Source organism: Heterocephalus glaber, unplaced genomic scaffold (genome assembly GCF_053883595.1).
Source record: "Heterocephalus glaber isolate CG9 unplaced genomic scaffold, H.glaber_assembly_v1.0 deba00001662, whole genome shotgun sequence".
NCBI lineage: Eukaryota > Metazoa > Chordata > Mammalia > Rodentia > Bathyergidae > Heterocephalus > Heterocephalus glaber.
The window spans coordinates 5,575,506-5,591,179 of NW_028258403.1; the positions used below are offsets into that span (position 1 = coordinate 5,575,506).

General features: G+C 42.2%; 2 pseudogenes; both read right to left on the reverse strand.

Moving 5' to 3' along the window:
* Positions 1 to 1,963: 1,963 nt before the first annotated feature.
* LOC101703562 (large ribosomal subunit protein uL23 pseudogene) lies at positions 1,964 to 2,472 on the reverse strand (annotated as a pseudogene).
* A 372-nt stretch (positions 2,473 to 2,844) lies between these two features.
* Positions 2,845 to 4,009, reverse strand: LOC101703216 (serine-threonine kinase receptor-associated protein pseudogene; annotated as a pseudogene).
* Between the last annotated feature and the right edge of the window lie 11,665 nt (positions 4,010 to 15,674).

Below are 15,674 nucleotides of genomic sequence, written 5' to 3' on the forward strand. Positions count from 1 at the left end.
TCAGGCGGGTAGCTCAGCGGCTCCGCCCCCTCGGCCAGACCCGGCGTCCCGCAGTGGGGACACTCACGAATTCACGATCTTGACGGCCACGTCATAGTCCCACATCCTACGCTGTGCCCAGAACACCGCGCCGAACCCGCCTTGGCTGACAAACTCTGGGTTCTTCAAGTCCTCGCTGGACACCAGGGGGGCAGAGGCACCGTTGGGCCTCAGAAAGGAGTCTTGTCCACTAGCCAGCTGGCCACCCCCCCACACACCGCGCTGCTCCCCTCAGTCCTGGTGCCCCCCTCCCCCGCGTTTGTCAGTCTCTAGCTTCTGGCGCCCCCATTAGGTCCCTGGCTTCGCAAAGGCTTCTCTGAGTTTCTGTGGGGTGCCCTCATCCCACTCCCTACTCACCACAACTTTCAAGACCCCAGGCTGCCGGAAGTTGTGAGCCATGCAGATGGAGTGACTTCTGAAGCTGGGCTTTTCTTGATCTTGGGGGAAGGGATCTGTAGAGAGGTCACTCTAGGTCAAGGCACAGATTCCCCTTCCCAGTCATTCCCCGAGAAGAGTGGCTCAATCACTTCCTCCACCCACAGGCTCCTCAACAGTGGCGCCCCACTTCACCCCTGGAGGTGGGGAAGAAGGAAGGCTAACGTTTTTCTCTTTTGGCTGGTGTTTCCTGCGCACATGCTGTGAGACACTGCCAGGCTAGCAGTACTGGGCTTTGAGGGTGCCCTGGAAGCAGTCCTCACCTTCCAGGAATCCATAATCAAGCCTCTCCTACAGTCCACTCTCTCTTCCTTCTCCACCTGATGACCAGCTCCAACACCTGCCAGAATTGAGGTGGGGAGATTTTATGGTCCTATGGTTAGGATTTAATGGTCCTAGGAGTCAGCTTTCCCACAGCTCTCCTGAGATCACAGCTAACATTCCTGTAAAGCTTATCATATGCCCAGCTTATTTAATTTTACATCAACCCTAAGGGTGTAGGTTTATTATATTTTCATAAATGAGGACACTGAGGCACTGACAGCTTAAGTACCTTACTCAAGTACATATGGAAATGACATAGAGCCTGACCCTGAATCATCAAGTTATTCCATTTTCACACAGACTTCAGGCCTGTACCATTCTACTGGTGGTGCAGATGGCTGGGAGGGAGAAACATCCATCAATGGAGTAAAGGGTCCCTGTCTCTTTTCCTGACCAGGGCCTGACTGCTGCTCTTGCTGAGGCAAGTGCCTGGCATTAGCAGGGATTTATGCACTCTATAAACAGGAGCTCTTGGAGCTGGAAGACTGAAGACCCTCTTCCAGGGTAGTGTGATCAGGCTAGGTGTATGGGAAAGCCGGACACATCTCAGGTGTCCTGCCATCTCCTCCATTGGACAGCTTTTCCATGAAAATACCCTGATTAATTCATGTTCCTGACAAGCACATGCTCTGGGTGACAGCCTTTGGGAGCTCAGGGGCACGGGGAGCCTTAAGGATTTAGGGTAGATGAAAGGCATCCATATTTATCTCCCCAAGGCCTGACAATGGCTGGAGGAAGTAGATAGAGCCAGACCCAGAGACTTAGTTCTTCTAGGGAAGACTGGCCCTGTGGGGTGTGTTAACTCTCTCTGAAAGGTGTTCCCTTTGTTTCATACTTTTACTCTGTCCAGTGGTCCAAGAGCTCTGCTGGTGGGAGAGGTGACCAGCAGCAAACTGTGCTTTCTAGAGTAACTGCAAACTGCAGGATCCACAAGGATCCACATCATAGAGTTTGCTATTTGGGAACTACTTAGGAATCCTTGGACTGTAGTTTCCTAAAAAGGCCCTGCATGGTAAATGCCCAATGAATATTTAGAACCAATGTACAGAAGCAGTTTAAGATGAAAGAGAAATCAAACCATTTACTTTAGCATATATTTCCTCTTCTTTACAACTAAAGCAGATAAAAAGAGGGTGAGCATTCTGGTTTTTTTTTTTAATGGTGAAAATAATGTATATTTAGAATTAGCCAGCTGGACTCAGTTTAGATGATCCCAATTTTGTTGGCAACATCCAAAGCATAATAATCAGGAGCCAGTCGAACATATGCCTTCTTCTCTCCATCAGGCCTGATTAGGGTATTGACCTTGGCCACATCAATGTCATAGAGCTTCTTCACAGCTTGTTTGATCTGGTGCTTCTTGGCCTTGACATTCACAATGAATATGAGTGTGTTGTTGTCCTCTATCTTCTTCATGGCTGACTCTGTGGTCAGGGGGAACTTGATGATGGCATAGTGGTCAAGCTTGTTTCTCCTGGGGGCGCTTTTCCGAGGGTATTTCGGCTGCTGCCGGAGCCGCAGCGTCTTGGGACAGCGGAAGGTGGGTGACGTGCAGATATTCTTCTTTTTGTGGCTGTGGATGCCTTTCAGCACTGCTTTCTTGGCTTTCAAAGCTTTTGCTTTGGCTTCAGCTTTGGGAGGGGCAGGAGCGTCCTTCTTTGCCTTCAGTGCCATCTTGGTAAAAAGGTGAGCATTCTGCTTTAAGAGAAATGTCAGAAAAATAGGCATATATATTTTCCTTCTCCATAATAACAACAAAAAAGCTAAGAAATGTAATCATAATGACAGAAATTGGATGTTGCTTGCATGTATTCATTAAAAAGACAACAGGCTCTCTTATTAACAAGGCTTCCCCTGCCTTCCTCTGGTGCTCTGAGTTTTCACTCACAGGTATCACCAAGTTAGTGTTCTGGCCCCAGGGCTGAGTTAAATTCCACATTGTTCACGCTGCTGAGTGTACTGTTAAGCACAGAGTAACAATGGGAGGCAGATGCTTTTCTCTGCCTGCTCCCTTAGTCTATAAATTCTATACTATCTGTGGCACAAGCTTGATACTCAGACTTTGACTTCAGGAGTTGAAGAATAGATGGAATCTGAATTTTCTGAAACAACTTCTTCTAGTTCCTCTTCTGTTGTTTCTGAAAAGCTGATCTTTGACTTTGGCAATTTACCTCTATCTCCTTCAGGAGCCACATATTTCCAAAGGCCAGAGGTTTTACTTACCACAGTTTGCCACAGTCAACATTTCACCTTCAGAACTGCTGGCATCGAGTCTCCACAGGACTCAGCCTCACACAGTGAACGGAAACAAAGTGTCCTTTGTAGGATTCTAATTCTCCATTATTATGATCATACTTATTATAAATTTTAAAACTTCACCACCTACGGCTAGAAATTCTTTCTCAGGATGAAGAGATGCAGAATTGATGACTGCAGACGCTTCAAAAGGTTTCATTGGGTCCAAACTTACTGCACTTTGAAAAACAATAAGTCACAGTAATAACCAGGATCTCTCCCTCAGAAATATATTCCATACTCCTAATGGACATATTAAAATTTAGATTTCACTTCTGTCACAGTAGCATGATCCCAAGGGCAAACAGTTTTATCATCAGTTGACAGAATCTGTTTACCTTCACTGTATCATATAGCTTTTTTTTCTTAATGCTACAAATATGATCACTGATTTCCTTAGGTTCTGGTGTTCAGGTTTGTTTATGTTATATATGCGTGACAATTTATCTTGTCCTCCAGTTAACCAGTAATCACTACCTCATGTGAAATACATTGTCTTTCAATGTATTTGTGAGGCAGGGTCATCAATTCATCTCTGGAGATGGCATCCCACACTTTGGCTGTGAAATCTGCAGCTGCTGGAGCTGCTTTGGTGGCCTCCTTATTCAGTGTTGCACCCCAAACAGCACCTTTGTGATCCTCAAATGTTCCAGTCTAATCTTGTAGTATTTCCGCGCTGTAACATAGGTTTATCATCTTTGCAAACACTGATTAAGAAATACCCATAAGGGGTGGTGCCACTGAAGGCCAAGTCAAGCATGGGGCGTGCAGGGCCGGAGCAGGTGAGTGGCAGCAATGCATCTTCAGCTGGGGCAGGAAACAAGAAACGGAGGCTGAGAGGTTAGGGAAGGGCCAAAGAGGGAGAAGGAGGAAAGAAAGTAGGGGAGGAGGAGAAGTGGAGAACTGTACTGTCCATACTGGTCAAATGTTTAAATTTTTTTTTCCTGTACCAGGGATTGAATTCAGGACCTTGCGCTTGCAAGGGAGGCATGGTGCCACTGAGCTACATCCCTGGCCCCAAATGTTTAAATTTTTTCTTTCTTCCTCTTTTTTTTTTTGGTACCGGGGATGGAACTCGAGACCTTGTACTTGCAAGGCAGGTAGTGGAACCACTGAGCTAAATACCAGGCTCTCCTCTCTCTCTCTCTCTCTCTCTCTCCTTCCTTCCTTCTCTCTCTCTCTCTCTCTCTCTTTTTTGGGGTCTCACTATGTAGTTCAGGCTGGCCTTGAACTCACTTTATAGCCCAGGCTAACCTCAAACTCACAACCATCCTCCTGCCTCAGCCTCCTAAATGCTGGAATTACAAGCATGCACCACCATGCACCAAGCACCACCATGCTTGGCACAAACGTAATGTTTTTATGAGCCTGCTTTTCCATTGGATGGCACCCAGAAGCATCATTTACCATATATATATATGTATATATATATATATATATATATTTTTTTTTTTAAATTTCACCGTATAAAGACACTCATGAGAGAGAACTTCCAGAACTGCTTCAGGAAGTGGCAAGAATGATTGAATAAGTGTATTTGAAGCCAGGAGGAGCATTTTGAGGGATTCATGACAATATCTTTTACTGTGATAAACTTTTATTTATTTATTTAATTTTATTTTTTTGGAACTGGGGATTGAACTCAGGATCTTGTGCTTGCCAGGCAGGTGCTGGCACCACTGAGCTAAACCTCCGTCCCTGCTGTGATAAACTTTTAAACTTTCACTGTATATTTCAATCATGACCTGCACAGCCACTTGGAGGGCTTTAAAAAATGCTGATGCTGAGATGCCTTCTGCCACCCTAGACCAAAGAGCCATGGCAATGGGCCCAAGCAGCTTGGGGCCTTGGGGGAGCTGGGGAGCATATTACTTTTATAAACAGTTTCATAGGGAAGCTCATAATACATGTGAAGTTTAGCTGTAATGGTAGGCACTGAAGTGTGCTGCTTATCCTAGTGAAAAGTCAGAACCCTGACCCTAGCATGGTGGCACATAACTGTAATCCCTGCACTCTGGGAGGCTGAGGCAGGAGGATTGCAAGTTCAAACCCAGTGTGGGCAATTTAGCAAGATCTTTTCTAAATAAAAAAATTTTTTTAAATGGAGATGGGGGTATGACTCAGTACAAAGGCCCTGGCTCAAGCCCCAGTATCACACATGCATTCACACACATACACACACACATACACACACATACCCAAGAAACCCTAATATCCAGTAGGAAGCAGAATGAATAAATTATACAATAAAATACAATGTAGCCTTTAAATGATGCAGTAGACCTATACTTATTAATGTGAAAGGTGTTTATCAAGTGAAAAAAGCAGATCATAAAATAATATTGTATTTTTGGTTTGTTTAAAAATCTCTGCCAGCGAGATTGGCAGACCTGATATTCTCAAAAGCCTCCATAGCAGAACACCTGAATGCTGTATAAAACATTACAAGTGTACTTTTTAAGTTCATTAAAGTTCTTATGAAAATAAAGATTAATTCCCCAAGGAAACTAGTGAGATAAAATAATACCAACCAAAAAGTAAACTGGCATGTTAACTAACTAGAAACCTTGCGCTTTGGGGCCTGAGTAGAGGGTATGGGGTTAGACTTGGGGCCTAGGAGGATAGGAGAGCTGAATATGGAACTCCTCTATCCCTTGTCTTAATCTGTTTTCTATAATGTATCTGTTGTGTTTGCTATAACAAAACAGCTGAGACTGTGATATTTATAAAGAAAAGAGGTTTATTTTGGCTCAGGACTCTGGAGTCCGGGAAGCCCAAGGTCAATACTGAATCCTCTTGGTTTCTGGTGAGGGACTTGTGCTGTTTCAACTCATGGCAGAAAGCAGAAGGGCAAGCAGGCACATAAAGATGAAGTGAGCACAGGACCTGTTTACTCGATCACATCCTGCCATCTCATTAACAAATCTAGACCCATAAAACTGCATTCATTTCTCTTAATGACAAAAACATCTCTTAAAGGCTACTGCCTCTCAATACCATTACATTGGTGATCATTCCTTAACATGGAGCTTTGTAGGGACAAACCATATTTAAACCATGTCATTCCCATCAATCTGGGGCCTTTAAAGTGGCTACGTTCTCATTTGGAACGAAAAAGTCCACCATCTTGCAGAGGAAACCTACAAGAAATGTGTGTAGTGGTAGCACCAGATGTTAAAATTAGTAAAAACATCAGTTTCCATGTGAGACCTGCTCTCACATGGATCTGTGGCTGGAATTTTTACTTTCTTTTTGAACAAGTAAACAAGAAACAAAATTTTTCAATGGTCCTACATTAATATTCCCTGTAAAAGTGGCCTCAATAGAAGCAAATCAAATCCTCCTTGGAGGGAAACACCCTCAATGCAGCCTACTGGATTAAATTCGGTAAAATTTAAACTCACAAAAATTTACTAACTAAACAAGGATTCAAATCACCATGAGAGAGAATCAGCAGGAACAATAACATGTTTAAACTTTTAAGGACTTAAGAGTTTGGAAGGATCAGATAAATTAAAGAAGCTATTGTGAAATGTTTAAATAAATAAAAGATAGAATAAAAAATAAAGAAGGAACAAGAGGTCATAAAGATGCCCAGATAAATGTAGGAAAATAATTGAATATCTGGAAATTTAAAAAGGATATAACCAGAAAAACGAAATTTCAATACTTGGTTCATCAAAAGATATAGCTAACAAGAAAATTGGTGTACTGAAGGATGGGTCTAAAAAAGCTCTCCATAGTGTATTAAAGAGAGACAAGCATAGAGAAAAGTTAAGAGACAAAGGACAAGGAGCTCTAACATACATAAAATTGGAATTCCACACGGAAAGAGGAGAAAACATGAGAGCATATAATGTACAGAAAATGTAATATTGAAAGAGAAAGCGGCTGACAAATTTCAAGAATTGATGAAAGATAAAAATCCTCAAATATAGCAAGAAGAATGTATGCCAATTTCACATTTAGGTACATCTCGTGAAACTGCAGAGCAATGAAGACAAAGAATGGCCAAGGCTGGAGACAGCATGGTTCATCTACAGAGGAATGGCACTGAGCTGTGTCTGCCGTCCAACAACTGAACTGGTCGCACCTCTCAACAGCCGCAGTGGGCACCAGAGCACACAGGAATGACTCAGAACATTCACAATGTTCAGAACACACTGGAATGCTCAATGCCGCGAGAATAATTTGCTAAAGTGGGATTCTATGCCCAGTAAATTTTTTTTTTTAAGAAAAAAAGACATTTGAAAATAAATGAAAACTGAGTTTACCACCAATAGATTTTTTCCTAAAAGAATGTCTAATGGATGTGCACCAAGAAGATTTTTTAAAATCCCATATGCGAGATGCAAGAAAAAATGTTAGTTTCCTAATAAGTTTAATGAAAACCAAGTGCCATGTTATTAGATCTACAGAAATGAGATGGGGGGGCTTTCTGGTTAAAAAAAAGCCAGATCTGGGGGTGCATGCTTATAATTCCAGTATTCTGCGAGGCTGAGGCAGGAGGATTGAACTTTTGAGTCCGTCTTGGGCAATTTAGCAACTTAGCAAGATCTTGGCTTAAAGGGCAGCTGGTGATGTAGCTCAGTGCAAAGGCTTTGGTCCAAATCCAAGTATCTATCTCCAAATAATAATAATAATAATAACAATAACAAGAAAAATAAAGTTAGATGTCCTCTTTTTTTTATAGTTCTACTGTCAGATCAACAGATCTACGAATCAGATCTACTACCAGCAATTCCACTCTGGGCATGTGCCGAAAAGAACTGGAAGCAGTGAACACCAGTGTTCACAGCAGCATTATTCATAACAGCCAAAAGATGCAAACAACCCGAGTGCCTACCAGTGAATGAAGGGATACACGGAATGTGGTAGATACATCCAGTGAAATATTATTTGATCTTAAACATATTATTCAGCTTTGATAAAGCTCTGAAACATGCCATTACATATGGAAACCTTGATGAGATTATGCTAAGAGAAATAAACCAGTCACAAAAGGATGCATGTGAGTGGTTCCTCTTACATGAGGTACCTAGAATTGTCAAACTCATAGTCACAGAAAATGGAAGGGGGGTTTCCTGGGGCTGAAAGGAGGGAATGGGGAGCTACTGTTTAATGACTACGGAATTTTATTTATTTACTTATTTATTTGGATTTTTGAGACAGGGCCTTGCTATGTAGTTCAGGCTGGCCTTCAACTCACTATGTAGCCCAGACTGGCCTCGAACTCACGGTGCTTCTCTCGCCTCAGCCTCCCTAGTGCCGGGATTACAGGTGTTCGCCACTACACCCGGCAGTGGCTTCAAAATTTTAGTCTGGGAAGATAAAAGTGTTCTAGAGGTACATGGTGTTGATGTATATGAAAATGTGAATGTACTTAATACCACTGAACTATACATTTAAAAATAATTAAAATGGTAAAATTTATGTTATATATATTTTACAGAAAAGAATCTGTTAATGATAAAATGCCATGTACTAGAGGCCAGGTGTGATGGCTCACACCTGCAGTCCTAGCACCTGGGAGGCTGAGGGGGGCAGGATTGCTATGATTTCCAGGTCATCCTGAACCTCATAACAAGGCCCTGCCTCAAAAAAATTCCATGTATTAGAAAGGAAGATGTGAAATTTTATATTAATAAACTTTTAACTATGTGTAAACATTACATATTACTTGGAAAATAAGTATGTACATGTATTTAGAAAGATATCTGAGTGGGTAAGTAGAAAAATATTTAGTTATTTCTTGCTGTTGGGCTTACAGATAGCTTACAGATGATTCTTCCTTCCTTCCTTCCTTTCTTTCTTCCTTTCTTCCTTTCTTCCTTTTTTCCTTTCTTTCTCTCTTTTCACTACCGGGGATCAAACTCACAGCCTTTGTACTGAGCTATATTCCCAGCCCTTTTTAATTTTTAATTTTGAGACAGGGTCTCCATAAGTCACTAAGTCTCCTGATCTGGGCTTGAACTTGTGAATCTCCTACCTCAGCCTGCCACATATTTTCTTATATTTTATATTCTGATTTTTTCTAAATTTTCTAATTTTTCTAAAATGAATACATGCAGTCTATGCAGTGATTTTACATGTCAGCCACCTCTTTCTTCTAGGTCATTGTACAGAGATATTGCCACTTCCTTCTTCCACCTGCCAGTACCTTAACTCAGAAGTCTACTCTGCTCATCTTGGATGCTTGGAGTTGCTGGATAATGACTAAACTTTGACAGATATAAACCTAGGTGAGGTGATTCCAGTCAGAGAAGATGTTGTGAGCCAAGGGTGGAAATCACAGCATGTACCTTGTGAGGGTATGGACTGGTTGAGAGCTCTGTGCTTTCTGTTTCTGCTTTGGTTTTGCTCCCAAGCAACTTTACATCATTATCAACAAAAATGATAAATGCTGATCTTTTTCATATTTGATTACCACAAAGCATTTTCGAGGTAAACCACCAAAAACCTGTGAGGTGGGACTTACTGCGGATGAAGAAATAAGATAGTCTCATTGAGAGGGGGCTCAGGATGCGAACAAGTAGAATGATAAGAGGCCTCTTTTCACCAAGGCCATGTGGGTCATGCCCACATTGGGGATGCTTCAGCTCATGGGGGAAACCCTTGTCTCTGCCCCCTGATGCAAGAGAAAGAAACCCAACAAAACCTTAACCAGTCAGGGGTGCAAGCTGTCTCTTTTGGGGACTGAGCTTATTGAACTTTGAAAATCCATAAAACAAATCCCAGGGTTAAGCAGAGAAGAGTTCTGGGAAAACTTTCCACTTAGGACTCTCTGCCCAGCACTTTCACTACTCCTTCTTCTACTTGGGTTTTTTTCTTTAGGGAGACCTCTCCAGTGACCAGGTCATGCGTGCTCTTCTCCTGCAGGATTCTAGCCAGGTCAAAGGCCTCTTTTTTCTATAGAAAAGCTGAGAGATTGATGCCTTTGCAAAGAACCATGCAGGCTCTGGTTCTCTTCTGTTCTCCTGTCCTAGAAAATGGGGCCCCACGTCTCATCTGTTTCCTCACAGAGAGTACATTTTGGAGTTGTATCCCTGACTGTCCCACTGGCAGGACTTAAGTCACCTGTTTGTACCCTTGAGATGAGAGCAACTGGAAAGGGGAAGTTCTTTTGATTCTATAATTGCATGGAGGAACTAAAAGAACTTTGAGCAGCCAAGCGCCCACACACACACACACACACACACACACACACACACACGTGCACCCCTAATGCCCCTCCTATCACTGTACAGTCCTGCTGTTTGCTTAACTGTGTCTAATTAACGTTGAAGGTCTAATTTCTGCACTGTCCTTGGCTCCTCTCATCCCAGTGGGGCAGGCCACTGCTTCAAACGGATTCCCCAGCTGAGTGTCCTTTTTTTTCAAACAGAGTTGAGTGTTGCATATGGTCAAGGGTACAATGTCTCCCTGGAGTTGAATTCTGCTTTGTCAATGCCTCACTGATCATTAGCAAGTTATGCAGTCTCTCTGAGTTTTGATTAATTTTAGTGCTTACCTAGATTGGATTTTTATTAGGATGAAGTGAAATAAGGCATAAAAGAAAACAGCATGGGGCCGGGGATTTAGCTCAGGGGTTTTGCCGCCTGCCTCACAAGCGCAAGGTCCCAAGTTCGATCCCTGGTCCCCCCCCCCACCAAAAGAAAAGAAAACAGCATATTTCCAGGCACAAGTTGTGTGCATTTCCAATCTGAGGAACAGTTTATTTGTAGAGTAGAGAATTTGACTACTACTGTTCAGTGAAATGACTAGCTCTTCCTTCTGATCAGTTCCCAGCTCCACCCTTTCCTCCTAAGGCCCCTTTAATGACTCACCCCTTAGATATTCTCTCTCGTTCCTCCTACGCACCTGTCCTGAGAGTGCTACTGCAGAACAGTTTGCCCCTGCCTGTGGTTTTCAGAAAGATCAGGGTCACTGGTTAAAAGTACTTGACATTTGCCTGCCTGCCCCAAAGGTGCACATCAGGGCTGATAACGTCATACTGCTGACCCACAGACAGGCTCTGGGTCTGAGGTAGCAGCTGCTGAGGCCCTGTGCCCCAGGCCCACGTGTGTTCTCTGACTTGAGCTGCAGCTGCTGTAGTGAGCAGTCCCCTGACCTTGCCAGTGCCTCCCTCGGAGGACAGAAGTGTGGGGAGAAGGGAGGAGAGGAAGTGCCCAAGAGCAGCCCTCAGCCAGTGCAGGTCACCGACCAGTGCACAGCCTTCTATCTTTTTGGAGGTGAGCTCTACAGTTCTGCAGAGGATCGCTAGCTGGACTGAGCTCCACATCAGTAACTGGCTCAATGAATACCTTCTCATCAGCATCTTATCCTTTCCTGACCCACAGTTTCTGTTCCCTGCCTCCTGATCTCTGGGACCACCCGCCAGGAAGTCTTAAATCCAGGTCTCAGGCACTGCTTTTAGAGGAACACAATCCAAGACACACCCTCTGCTCTGTTTCCTCTTCATTGTTTCTCTTCTGAACGTCTTTGTGACCAGGTCCCTATTTGTAGGGAAGAAAGAGAACAAAAACAAATCTACCTCACAGATGGGCATCTAGAATGCAATAGAGACTCATCTGTCATGTCATTTGAATTTTAGCAAGAAATTTGTAAGGCAAAATATTACTAAATCCATTTTATGGAGGAAGAAACTAAGGAGGTTATGAGGTTAAGTAACCAACTCAACTTCATACAAAGACTCTGTAGCAAATGAAGGTTTTAAATCCAGACCTATGGTTTTTCAGCTACATTTCTTTTTGGATGAGGTCCTTTGGAACAACCTGCAGAGGGACTTTCCATCTAGTAGAACTATTTGCTTCCCTTGTGCTAGGATTATAGGCATGGGCCACCATACTCAGCAAGACTATTAATTTTTAAAAATTAAACATTTTAATAGTTTTGTTGAGATAGAGTTGACACTCAGTGAACTGTACATATTTAAGGTGTAGGATTTGACTAGTTCTGATATTTGTATATACTCATGAAAAATGACCACAATTAAACTTATTTATCACTCCCACATTTTCCTTGTGTCCCTTTTTAACCCTTCTTTTCTATCCTTCTATGTCATTCCTTCTTTCTCAGCAACCACAGTTTGCTTTCTGTCACTTTCGATTGCTTTGCGTTTCCTATTTCATATAAGTGGAATTACATAGCTTGTATTCTGCATTTGTCTTGACTTCTTTCATGCACTGTGTTATTTTGAGATTTATGCACGTCTTTGATAGGTAATTCTTTTTTGTTGCTGAGTAGTATTCCGTAACACAGATGCAATATGCCACAATTTCTTCTACCATTCACTTGTTCATGGACAATAATTTTTGACTATTACAAGTACCATCCTTATAAGTACGCCTGAGCAAGTCTTTCTATGGATATTTACCTATATCTTTTCATCTTGGGTGAATATCTTGGAGTGAAACGGCATAATTATATGGTAGGTATATATTTAACTTTCTACAAAATTGCCCAGTGGTTTTCTAGAGTGTTGTACAATTTTACATTATCACTAGGAATATATGAAAATTTCAGTTTTTCCATATTCTTGCCAACATTTGCTATATTCCAGCCTTTTAAATATTAACTCTTCTAACTGAAAGTGTAAATAAGGACTAAAACGTATAATAGGTAATGTGAAATAGGAAGAAAAGGGGCAAAGGGCAAGGAAGTGGGAGGGCTAGGGGAAAGGACAGAAGGGAATGGGATTAATATGAGAAAATGGAAAAATAGGAACCAAATCTTTGTAAATAGGGAGGACTGGAGGGGTTGAAGGGAGGGCTGGGCAAGGGTGAAAAATAAGAACCAAGGGAGACTATGTAAAGGTGCAAATTTCCAATGATGAATGTCATTATATTGTATACCTAAAATGTACCAATGATTAGAATGAATAATTGATAATGCGAAATAGGAAGAAAAGGTCCAAAGGGGTAGGGGTAGTGGGAGGGGCAGGGGAAAGGAAAGAAGGGAAAGGAAAAATGCTGAGAAATGGAAAAATGGAAATAAAGCCTTTGTAAATAGGGAAAGGTGGAGGGCGTGAAGGGAGTGCTAGGAATGGGGAAAAAATAAGAACCAAGATTCATCATGTAAAGGTACAAGTTCCCAATGAGAAATGTAGTTGTGTTGTATACCTAAAATGTACCAATAAAAGAATTAAAAAAATATATTAACTCTTCTAACTGGTAACATCTTTTCATGTGCTTACTTGCCATCTCTATATCTTCCTAGGTGAAGTATCTGTTCAAAAATTTTGCCCATTTAAAAAATAAATTTCATTTTATTTTGTCCCATTTCCCCCCCTCAAGCCCCCTGCTCATTATTTTATTGGATAATTAGTTTTCATTGATTTTTGAGAATTCTTTACATATTGTAAATACAAGCCCTCTTTCAGACATATCATTTAAAAATACTTTCTTCCTTAGGCCGGGGATTTAGCTCAGTGGCAGCTTGCCTACCTTGCAAGCACAAGGTCATGAGTTCAATCCCCAGTACCCGCCAAAATAAAATAATAATAATAATAACTTTCTTCCTGTCTACAGTTTATGCTTTAATTTTAACTATTTTTTGAAGGGCAAAAACGTTTGATTTTGATAAAATCCAACGTCAATTTTTCTTTTATGAGTCATAGTTTTGGTAATGTGTATAAGAACATTTTGCAAAATCCAAGTCCACAATGCTTTCTTCTTATGTTTTATTTGAATCTTTAGAGTCTAGGTTTTTGCTTTTATATTTATTAGGTTATTTAAAAATAGATGTATTCATTTTAAAAGTTTGGATATTTCTGCTTATGGTGTGTGTGCATGCAGATGTATATACGCCTATGTATATGTGTGTATGTACATAATTCATGGATTTTCTTTAAACCTTATCCTTAGTTTTTGAGGAAGTTCATTTTGAAAATGTTAGGTTGACCCAACTTTGATTGGAGAAGTACCAAGAGGGAATTTATGTAGCTTAGGCTAGGTCTTGGATGGAAGAGGGTCCGCTCCACACCTGCAGCCTTGGAGTAGAGTGGAGAAATAGTCCAAGTGAGCAACCAGGATGCCAAAGTACCACGGTTCCCACCTAAGGACATGCCTGTTGGAGTTCCTCTCTGCCAAAGGCTGGAAGGGTTTTGCTTTGTTTTAATACTGGAAACTCTGGAGAGGATTTGAGTTATGCTGCACCACATTCTGTGATTCAGGAAGACCGATCCAGGGTGCTTGGAGCATGACTGGGATGGGGAGACTGAAGGCAGGGAAAACCAGAGGCCACAGACGGAGCCACTCAAGTGAGAGATGGTGACAACTTGAACTGAGTTTATACCAGTAGGGATGGAGAGAGGAAACCTGGTTTAAAGAGCTTTCTAAAATATTAATAGAAAGATCTAGGAGGGAAGGCGGGGAGAGAATCTTTTCAGCTGCTGTTTTGGGAAATTGACAGAATGGTGGTGCTGTGAATGGAGATATGGGACACAGAAGGGACACAAGTCGTGTGGGAATAGACTTTGTATGGAGAGGAACATACTGAGTGGAAGTCATGTGCTGCCGCCCCAAGGGATCCCCAGCAGGCAGGAGAAGACATGAGAACTGGGCAGGGAGAGTAGTGAGAGCTAAGCTGAAGTGAACAGTATTAACCAGGGCCTAGGAGGGAGAAGGGAGGAAAGCAAAGGACAGAGAACCTTGCATCTTCATGGTCAGGCCAACAGAAGAGAAACTAGTGAGAGGAACTGAGGACAGAGAATTAAGAGAGGAATCATCAGTTAGCAGCTACAGAGAAGGTATCTAAATTTAGGTTTCTCTAAAAGAAAAGCCTGAGCATGGATTATGCAGATAGTGTTTATGAAGGGGATCCCAGGAAGTAGGAGTGAGGGAACAGACAGAGGAGACAGGGAAGGAAGAAAAGCTGATACAAGGGTGTTTTGTTGAGATTTATGCAATAGGAAATGGAGGCTCCATTGCAGTACAAGCTTTAATTCAGAGATTGCCTCCCAGAATTGTTCACACAAAACATGAGAAGCTGGCACATTCATCCCCAGCATATGAACTCATTGGTTGAGGATTATACATGGAGGCAGTAAGTCTCCTTCACTTCCTGGCTGTGTTTGCATCAGAGAGAATGAGGGGGTGAGCAAGTTCCTATTACGCGGGGGAAAAATGTTGTGATGGAAGAACGTTGTGATGGTCAACTGGAGGGATTTTTTTTTTATGAGATTAACACATAATTGGTGACATTTAAGTAAGGCAGATTGGCCTCCATAGTGTGTGGGGGCCTCATCCAATCAGTTAAAGGCCCAAATAGAACAAATAAGACCAGTCTCCTCCAGCAAGAAGAAATTCTCCATCTACCAGTCTTTGGGCCTCCGTACACTTCTGGCTCGCTTGGGTCTCAAGCTTGTAGGCCCACACTGCAAATGCTGCACTTGCCAGCATCCACAATCATATGAGCCAATTTCTTGTAGCAAACCTCTCTCTATATACACTTCCAATTGGTTCTGTTTCTCTGAGTGGAGACCTAGAGCAGAATGTGAAAGTCCAGGTAGTGTGCAGGCAGTGAAGGTGAAGACCTTGCCACCACAGCTGTAGCTGAACTCAGAAATGGATGTGTGGATG